The sequence below is a fragment of the Brienomyrus brachyistius genome, chromosome 16 (assembly GCF_023856365.1).
Source record: "Brienomyrus brachyistius isolate T26 chromosome 16, BBRACH_0.4, whole genome shotgun sequence".
NCBI classification, from domain to species: domain Eukaryota; kingdom Metazoa; phylum Chordata; class Actinopteri; order Osteoglossiformes; family Mormyridae; genus Brienomyrus; species Brienomyrus brachyistius.
In genome coordinates this window covers 9,410,530-9,419,891 of record NC_064548.1, presented here as the reverse complement: position 1 = coordinate 9,419,891, position 9,362 = coordinate 9,410,530, and positions in this window count along the sequence as shown.

Here is a 9,362-nt window from a genome sequence, read left to right as displayed (position 1 = left end):
GTCACTTTTGCATTGTGGTCACACGGCAGTGCTGTCTAATGTTTGCCTACGGATCTGCCTGCACCGCAGCACATTGTGTGGCAGACGTATGAGATTATGGAATCCCTCGCTTCCACCCTCAGACTGCCAGACCCCCCTTCTCCCTCCCCCTTCCCACTCGTCGGACAGGGCCGGTTTGCTGCCCAGCCTCTCTGGGTGGAGAAAAGCGAGCACACAGACGGGTTTAAGAGCTCAGGAGGAAGAGAAAGGGAGCAGGGAGGGGACCCTGTGCCACATGTGGGCACTCCACACTCCCCTTTCAGGATATTTACACTCCCACGCACGGTGATTCAGCTGCTGCTATGCCTCTCCCTAAAGATCCTCTCTGCTTTACTACATCAGAGGCTGCCTGGACACTGGCCTCGGACGGCACTTCCTTGTCGTCCCTCCATGTTGTATTCTAGCTCCCCAGGCCCCCGAAACGCACAGCTCTCACACGATGATATTTAGGGTTTTTCGATGCACGTGCTGCAGCAGGGGCAGCTCACACCCAAAACAGCCAGAAAGAGGCGTATCTCTCTCCGTGAGCGATTCAGCACAAAGACAGAAAGATCAAAGGAGAGGAGTGGATTTAGCCCCAGTGATTCCCTCTCAACCGGGTGCCGCTTCATCCGCGTTGCACGTCCGCTGGTTTCCAGCTTAATCCCAAGACTCAGTTGAAAACAAACCCCTGCATTTCTCCTTTTCCCTCCTGGGTTGGGGGGGAGGAGGAGGAGGGGAGACGGAATCCAGTCTCTTAGATGAGGGATCGCTTAAAACGTCTGCCTCCGTATGGAGGATATATTTAGGAATGAGGAGGGCCTGGCAGACTGCCTGCGGAGGACGCGGCGTGCCCTTCTTACCTCAAGGGAAGGAACGCTCTCTCACAAATGCACTTGTGTCCAGATGAGCTCCGGCTCTTAAAGTCAGAGCACTGCACTTCGACCACTGTTGACTAAATACTGTACGAGGAAAGACTTTGATTTCATAACTGAATTTACAGTTGGCTGTGGCTGCTCCTCCGATATTAACTCGCGATTACAGCTCACAGCTCCTCTCTCTCTTTAGACTGAAAGTTGTGAATTTGGACTGTTTGCCCATAGATGAAGATTAGAACCAAATTATCAATGTCATGTTCTCGGGAAGGAAGATTCGTATGCTTTTTTGTTGATGTGTCCGACTCCTGTGAGGTTTTTACAATTGTGGTTCAGCATTCTGGCATTTTAAAGATTGATTGCTTGATAAGTACGCAGTGGCTCAGTTGGAGGGTGTGGGGAGGGGGAGAGGTTGGCACCCCTCAGTTGAAGTGTTAGGGTGACAGGCAGTTTCGAGTTCTCTAATGAGGCTCTGACAAGTCCGTGACTCAGCACTCTGCAGGGTAGTGCTGCTCCCTCACTGTCCCCTTGGTCCCTCGTCCCCAGTTATGGCTGGTTGGGCACCTCCCTGGCACTGGGCATCCTATACAGGGTAAGGGACTACATTTGCTGAATTTACTTAGCAGGTGCTTTTACCCAATATGATGTACAACTGAGAGAGCAGGGTATGCTGGATGCGTGGTTAAAGGCCTTGCTCAAGGGCCCAACTGCAAAATCACTCTGCCGACCCTGGGAATTGAACCAACAGCCTTCTGAACACAAGTGGCACAGTGAGGCTTCCAATGCTGCAGTGAGCCCATAGGGTCTGTAAAATAAGATTTATTCATCCCAGGGGAAATTCTTGAGAAAACCAGATGGCCTGTATGGGAATCAAACCCACAACCTTAGCATTATTAGTGCCAGGCTATAACCAACTGAGTTAAAAAAAAGCCTGATGTTTTCCTGTTGATGCTGGAGTAATCAAACCACATCGAGGCCCCTGGTGGAACTACAGATGGGGCCTCTTCGCCAAGATCGGCCTGGCCGTGATGGCACCGGTTCCCGGCTTAACCACGGCGTGCAGAGCGTAATCCGTTTATGTGTGCTCTCTCCGTCTCACACAGACACACTCTGCGTAAATGCATTCATACACTGATTATGCTCTAATCTTGGGCTCATCCTATGTTCTGCCAATTGGACGAGGATGTACGCATTCGCTGCTTCCCATCCCCACGACTCTACCTCGGTTTTTTTCTACTCTTAGTACATTTACAAACAAATCTTCCCATTTTTCTTGTCTATTTTATTGGCACAGGAAATGCATCAAACCAGACTGTGAAGTGTCAGTCTCAAGTTGTTGCATAAGGGAGCCTTAAATAAGGCTCCCTTCTAATGGCAGACACTTTAGGTATGTCATGTGGTGAATCGCTCTTTTTGGTTCAGTAGATTAGTGGCTACTACTCTTGTTTGACACCAGCAGGTTTTGGGGTTTAATCCCCTGCCCTTGCTCTTTGTTGCATGTCTATCCTGGGTTATGCATATTTCCTTTGTATACCATAGCTTCCTCCTACAGTCCAAAAACACATGATTAGGTGAACCAGAGGCTGAGCATGTTAGGATGCTATACCTGTGATCAGAAGGTTGGTGGGTCAAATCCCAGCATCAGCAGAGTGATATAACTGTTTGCACCTCCAAAACCCTACGGGCAGTTTACATGTTCCACGGAAGCCCTGGCATGGTGAACATCTGGTTAAATTCGCCAGTCAAAATGAGCTAAAAATACAAAATAATACAAAAAAAAATGTATAGAAAAACAAGAGAGATCTCTGAGTCAGATGGCTCGAGAATTAAAATGGAATGCAAGTCTGACCCACAGAGGAAAATATTAAACAACAGCTCAGCGTTATGACACAGCCCTACAGTGTACCTTATCCAGAGTAACCCCAAATATCTACGGAAATAGAAAACAGCTTAAATTCCCTTTGTGATTTAAGTGCAGTCCGCATATGGGCTTTATGGTATCTATCTATAGCAGATCCGTGCGAGCCGTTGCCAGCACTGGCTTGCAGCTCTCAGACAGCACTGCAGTGTAATTCTAACATTAAATGACTGGGAATCTGCGCAGATGTGACCCATTAACGAGCGCTGTTTGGACCCAGGGCACTTCGGCATGCAAGAAGGCAGCGCATGAAAGTTTGCACCGGGAGGCGAGGTCCGGAAGAGGCGCCGTCGTGATCCGCAATCGGTGAACGTAACCCTGTCGTAGCAGAGGTAATAAATTATACAGCATACAGACAGGTAATTTGGTCTGTGAGGTTTGCCAGATATCAAGTAATCTAATGATCCACTGAAGGAACACTTAGCTGTAAGCAGAACAAGAGGGCAATAATGAACGTTTCTTAATCAGAAACTCCCTTTGGCACTGCAGGAAATTAGACTGGGAGAGAGGCTCATTGGGTAGCTCCTGCCCTCACACCTCCACAGCTGAGGTCCGACACCTGCCCCACATTCATGTGTGAGGAGGTTCCATGTTTTTCCTATGTTTTCAGTAGCTTCCTCCCAATCCAAAGCCGGCTGTGGTGGAGACAATATATGTGTCTGGACCCCGTGATGGGCTGCCATCCCGCTGATGGTGTCCGCTGCCTCATTCCCCAGGCCCCCTGGGACTGAATCCTGACTCACCTGGGATTGGGAATTCAGTTATAGAAAAAGGCTGGGATGCAAGGGGGTAATAGGGGGCCAGTAAGATGCAGTGTGGGAAGCTGGAGCAAACCGACGTAGAGTGAAGTCTTTAGCATGACGGTGCAGATACATATACAGTACCCCGCAGAATTATCTGCTACAGAAGCTAGAAGGATATAATGGGCAAAGAAGGATATTTTAGGGGAAGGTAAAATTACAAAACTGAACATCTTGTGTCCCGGTGAGACATCAAAGAGGGGGAACAAGTGGAGACCCAATTAATGTCAGTCTGCGGTTTGATGAGGATATGCATGTCGAGATGGGGACCTTGGCTCATGGAAGGGATCACTTTCAGAGCTCATAAAGCCACAGAGTTGCTGAGATTTTATTAACAACAGTAGGGCTTTAATCTTGTGCTGTGTGTTTCTGGCTGTTCAATTCAGTGTCTGATAATAACCTGATCCCTGCATAGAGGGGTCTCATTTTCCGAGCCGCATACCGAGTTCAGCTCAGACTGGGGATCTCTGGCTGGTCATTCGTTCCCGAAGCTCTCGATGACAGCTCAACCCATTTCTTTCTTCAACCCTCCCTCCATATTTTCCTCCCACGGGGCAGCGTTGACCTCAGGATGACTCTGCTCACACCATCCAGCCAAACATTACGGCTCGCCGAGTCCTCGACAGATCTCCTACTTTCTCTGCAGCATGAAACTGCAGCTGTAACGCAGGTCACGTGGCCAGGAGATGCCCCAGTCGACACGAAAGAGGCTCTGGCAGCATCTCGAGTTGCCTGTGAAATGTCTCCCCCAGCTTCAGGTGAAATCAGGCTATTTATTCAGTTTGTTTTGCTGTCATCGCAGACTGACTTCATGTTGTGTGTCATCATGACACCGGTTTCCATGGCGTCTGTTCCAAATGGTCTCTGGGACACCCATGACAAGTACAGTGCAAAAATAAATAAAAATATAATAAAACAAAAACAAGACTGTCTGTGCCCCACACAGATGCAGGAACTTACCCAAAAGATACAGAGAGTGAAAATGCAGAATACCAAGCATTTTTAACAAAGTAAACATTCAAAATTAGTGTTGTTTATAAATACTAGATTATAAAGACTGTAGGAGGAGGTAGCTTTCAATATTCCATCAAAAATATGAACGAGATTAGTACAATGTTCTGCTAAAGAGTCATCATAGACCAAAATATTATATGTAAATATATAAGCTTTCCTGCGACCCAGTAGGATAAGCGGTTTGGAAAATGGATGGATGGATGGATGTATTAGCTTTAGTGTTTGCATTAAACAAACAGCAACAAAGCAATAAATAAGAAATGAACAGATATGAGCAATAAACACAGAGGAGAAATATTTATGATTCTTCTGAGTGTGCACTCATGAATACGTTATATTGGCTTTTGATATTAATACTCAGATATATTAATTTTCTTTTTAAAGTGAATCAAAATAAAAGAAGTTGTTGAATAAACAGATGGTTCGGCGGGGAAGACGCGTACATTTTGCAGTAAACTTTCTGCCCTTGCCGTATTTCCGTAACTTCATTTGACTTTGCGTCACACATCCACACCAAACGGGGCCCCGAACACGCCACAGCCTTCCCCGGCGAGCAGCGCAGCACAACCATAAGCCCACGCCGGGGCCTGACAGCCCCTCACCCTGTGATGAAGACGCCCACGCGCCTCTGAGTCCTGCCTCTCGCTCACAGCTGCCAGAGACACCCTATTATTCAGAACCCAACCAGCCAAACCCTCCCCTTGCCTACCCCCCCCCCCCCCCCCGCGACTACACCCACACGCTGACAGGGCTCGACTCGCGGTGTGTGTGTGTTTCGCGTGCGTCTCTGCGTGTGAGGTGCAAACAAAGAGAGATGGTGAATTCTGCATGTGTGTGTGTGAGAGAGTGAGAGAGGGAAATTGCATTGAAAATGTTGTTTTGCCGTGTATTCCAGCAGGGTGTGAGCGCGTGTGTGTTTTTTGAGAGTCACCATTTTTAGATGTGAATTACCCACATCTGAAAAGGGCATCTAGGCTCCCATGTGTGTGTCTGTGTGTGTGTGTCTGAAGCATCTGCAAGTATGGGCAGGTACATAGGCGGGGAAGAAAGTTTGGGTGTGTGTGTGTGTGTGTGTGTGCATGAGCACGCAGGATGGGCAGAACATCTGCGTAAGCGTGTTTGCCAATGAACGCAACTGACTGAGCGGTTTACGGCCGCGAGAGCATGTGTATGCATGTGTGGGAGATTTTTTTTTGAGAGTGTGGGTGTATTGGTACGGGGGCGGGGGTGGGGGAGGGGGGGCGACTGGCGTACACTGACAAGGGGCTGTGACTTAGAATCTTCTCATAGTGTTAGTCTAAGTGTCCCTACCTAAGACTGACTTTGCTGTCAAGGTTGAAGGTCATTACCAAGCAACAGATAGCAGATCGTACATCTCACGCAAGGTTGCAGTCAATTAGTTTTCATACTGGTTTGTGGTGAGACGGCACTGCCGTTGGGCGGCCGGAGCCGTGAGCCTCGCAGCCAATATGGGCTGACTTCCCACCTCCGGCAAAACTCATCGAGCCCCGAGGACACGTAAGAGACGAGGCTGCCTCTCCCAAACGAATGTCCGATTTGTCTTCTAGATCGTATGATGTCATTTGGGTGAGCCAATCTTGCCGGAGACTTCAGCCGGGACATATGTGCTAAGGAGGTAGTGGATAATCCCAGGCTCAGAGGAACCTTCTGAAGATCTTTGGAGAGTAAACGCGCAGGCCAGGGGAGTTTGTGCGGCCAACAACACAAACAATACTGGAGATCGAGGTCAATGTGGGAGGAAGGGAGGGGAAGCAGCCCCAGCTCAGCTAACCAGGCTGGCCTCTCTCTCTCCACCACACACACCCAGCCTCCGCATGGTCATTAGCTTCCCTGGACTTAGTGTGGGGCTCGGACCACCTCCACCGACGTCCTCTACTCCATTATAGGCAATTATAGGCCCCTGCGTGTAGGCGGGGGGGAGGAATCCAAAGCCACATGCTGCCCTCGCACTGACCAAGCCCAGCCTTTATAGATCTTTCTGTTTGTGTCACAACATGCGAGCAAAGGATACTGCTTTTACCACGGAAAATCACCCATGAAAATAGCACATTTCAGATTACGCTGCCTGAGAAGGACCAGCCGTGTGCTCTTTTGATTACATGCACTGCTCCAGGGTCCTGTGACTGCCAAACTGCCGGCTTAATCGCAAACTTGTTTTAAAGTTATTTGATGAATTGGACCCAGCAGGGTGCTGGTTAACAGTCACCCAAGAAGCTGCCTTGAGTCTAAAACCCAGGGCCTCTACCATCATCAGCAACTCAGATCAGAAGTAGGACACAGTCATCTGGCAGATTTTCCTCACATCGTCAAAGCCGCTATTGTATTTAAATGAAAAGAACAGGCTATTTGTGTAATGACGTTAAATCTATTCCTGACTCACGCCCATTTATATTCGAGTGTTAGATCGACATCCATTTCTATCATTTTTTTTTTGATTGTTCAAGAAGTGAGACACCAAGAACTTCCAGAGCTGAAGACGTCCGTATGGACGAGCTTGACGTATGTCAAAAAAAGTACAATGTCGCCGAACAACAAAGAGTGCGTAAGACCACAGGAAGGACACCTCGGTTTCGTGTAGTAGGGTAACTGAGACGTAGCCACAACTGAAGGCCGCGAAAGGTCAGGCCACATGCGACACGCCTGGAGTGGCAAAGGCCGTGCATTCCTGACAGGTGAACACATGATCGCGGCCAGGGGAACACCTTAACGTGTCGGCGCCAATCGCGAATCTCTCTTAAGAGGCACAACACACGCCCAATAATTATAACGATAATGAAACAGTATTTTAGAAAATGGCAAAAAATAAAGAATGAATTACCTTAAATCAAAGTTTTAGTATTCAGTGATGGCTATCTTTCATTTCCTGATGATGAAATGAACGGTTTGGGGGGAGGGGTGACATACTTAATAACTTTGGTTTGAATATATTTCGATTTTGCATATGTGATAGAAGCATCATGGTAAAAGCTACACTCTCCTCAACCCTGAGGATCGCAGAAGATAAGTCAGAGAGATTTGCAAAGCCAGACAGCACATCGACTCAGGGCAGATAGATGTCCATCTATGGACAGAGGCAGCATTAGCGACCGATATACTAGTAGGCGCAAGTTGACTTGACATTTCTGTCTACGATGATCTACAAATTGACTCAGCAATCATTACCCCTGGAGGCTGGAGGAACCCGGGTCATACAGTAGGTAGCTGTCACTCTACTCAAGCCAAGTCCACTCCAGAAAGCAAACTCTCAATGGGAAAGTTCACAATTGCCAAAATGTGGGTGTGGTATGTGGTTCAGCAGGTTAGGCCACTGTGCCTGTTACCATGAGGTCATTTGTTCAAAGCACAGGGTTGGCAGAGTGGTTCCACTGTTGGGCCCTGGAGCCTGGCGATTAACCATCAATTGCTTGAGGAGCGTTCTGACCCTATCACGAGAATGCGCCTCACTTTATATAAAAGCAGCTGCTGAACAAACAAGGAGAAACACAGGTGGTGGAAATGAAACAAGAAAACACCGACGGGTATGAGCCGAACTTCCGCCATCTTGGGGGGTTGCCAATGTCAGAGAATAATAAAGTGACAACGGCTGCAAATGTACTTTCTGCTTGGCTAACACCGGCAGCCCCAGTTCCCCAGGAGACCGGATGGGCTTCACACCTGTGGCGGTGCCTGCTCGAGGAGAGCATTCTGCGAGCCCGGCTCGCTGGGCCTCCTGCAGACGGGCCTGTGCCTCCTCCACCCACCTCCCCGTGTGCTTCTCTGCACCACCCACACCCCTGGAATGGAATGGCTGCTTTCTCCGCCTCCTCCAGCTGCACTAGGAAGATTGTTGTCTCCCAAGGGCCTCTTGCGCTGGGCTCTGCTGGCAGGAATCTGGTCACACAGAGTCCCCGGTTTGATCAACACCCTCAGTAGGTCTCAGCTTGGTCAATCAAAGCATGCTTATCAAATGCCGTGTGCCAGAGATGAGAGATCACTACCCAAATACCAAAAAAACAGTACAATAAGGCTTGATCCTGAGGGGTTTTGAGCTACACTCACTGTCTCCCCTTATTACGGGGAAGGCCGACACTGCAACACATACAAAATGATGAGATTTCATACAAAAAAAAAAAAAACATCAAATTCCACAATGGAAAAAGCCATTCCATGATGGCACAGAGCATGCGCTGTAATATGTGGTTAGATTTTCCACGAAGGTCTACTTCCAAATCGTTTTCATTGGAAATCAATGGAGCTGCATTTTTGATGATAGCCAGACAGCAGTTAGAGGGGGGGGGGTTTCCAGTGAGGATTGGCTCCTCCCACACACCTGCCCACCCTCCGCTGCGGCTGATTCGCCCCTGTCAGGGTCTGTACCATCTGACCTCGCCTTTCGTGTCTCCTCCCCGTTTGCCCAGCAGGTGTTGCTGGCCATCCTGTCCTCCTCCTTGTCGCTTGCCCCTTAAGCCCTTAGTGTTTTATTTTGTTGTACTATGCCACACCATAACACTCCCCTGTGCACCAATCAAACAGGCAGTTTCGTTAACCGGAGCTGGACTTGCCATCACATGCTCCTTAAGAAGCCAGGGATACAGGGATCCATCACTGTCTTAAAGGAAGTCATTTTGCTGCAACTGCTCTCAGAAAACTCTGCATGGATGCAGCTAAATTTTCATGCAGAACTGGAGCGAAGGTTAATGCCTCGTCGTGGGAACAGGGACTGACTGCCACTCTGAG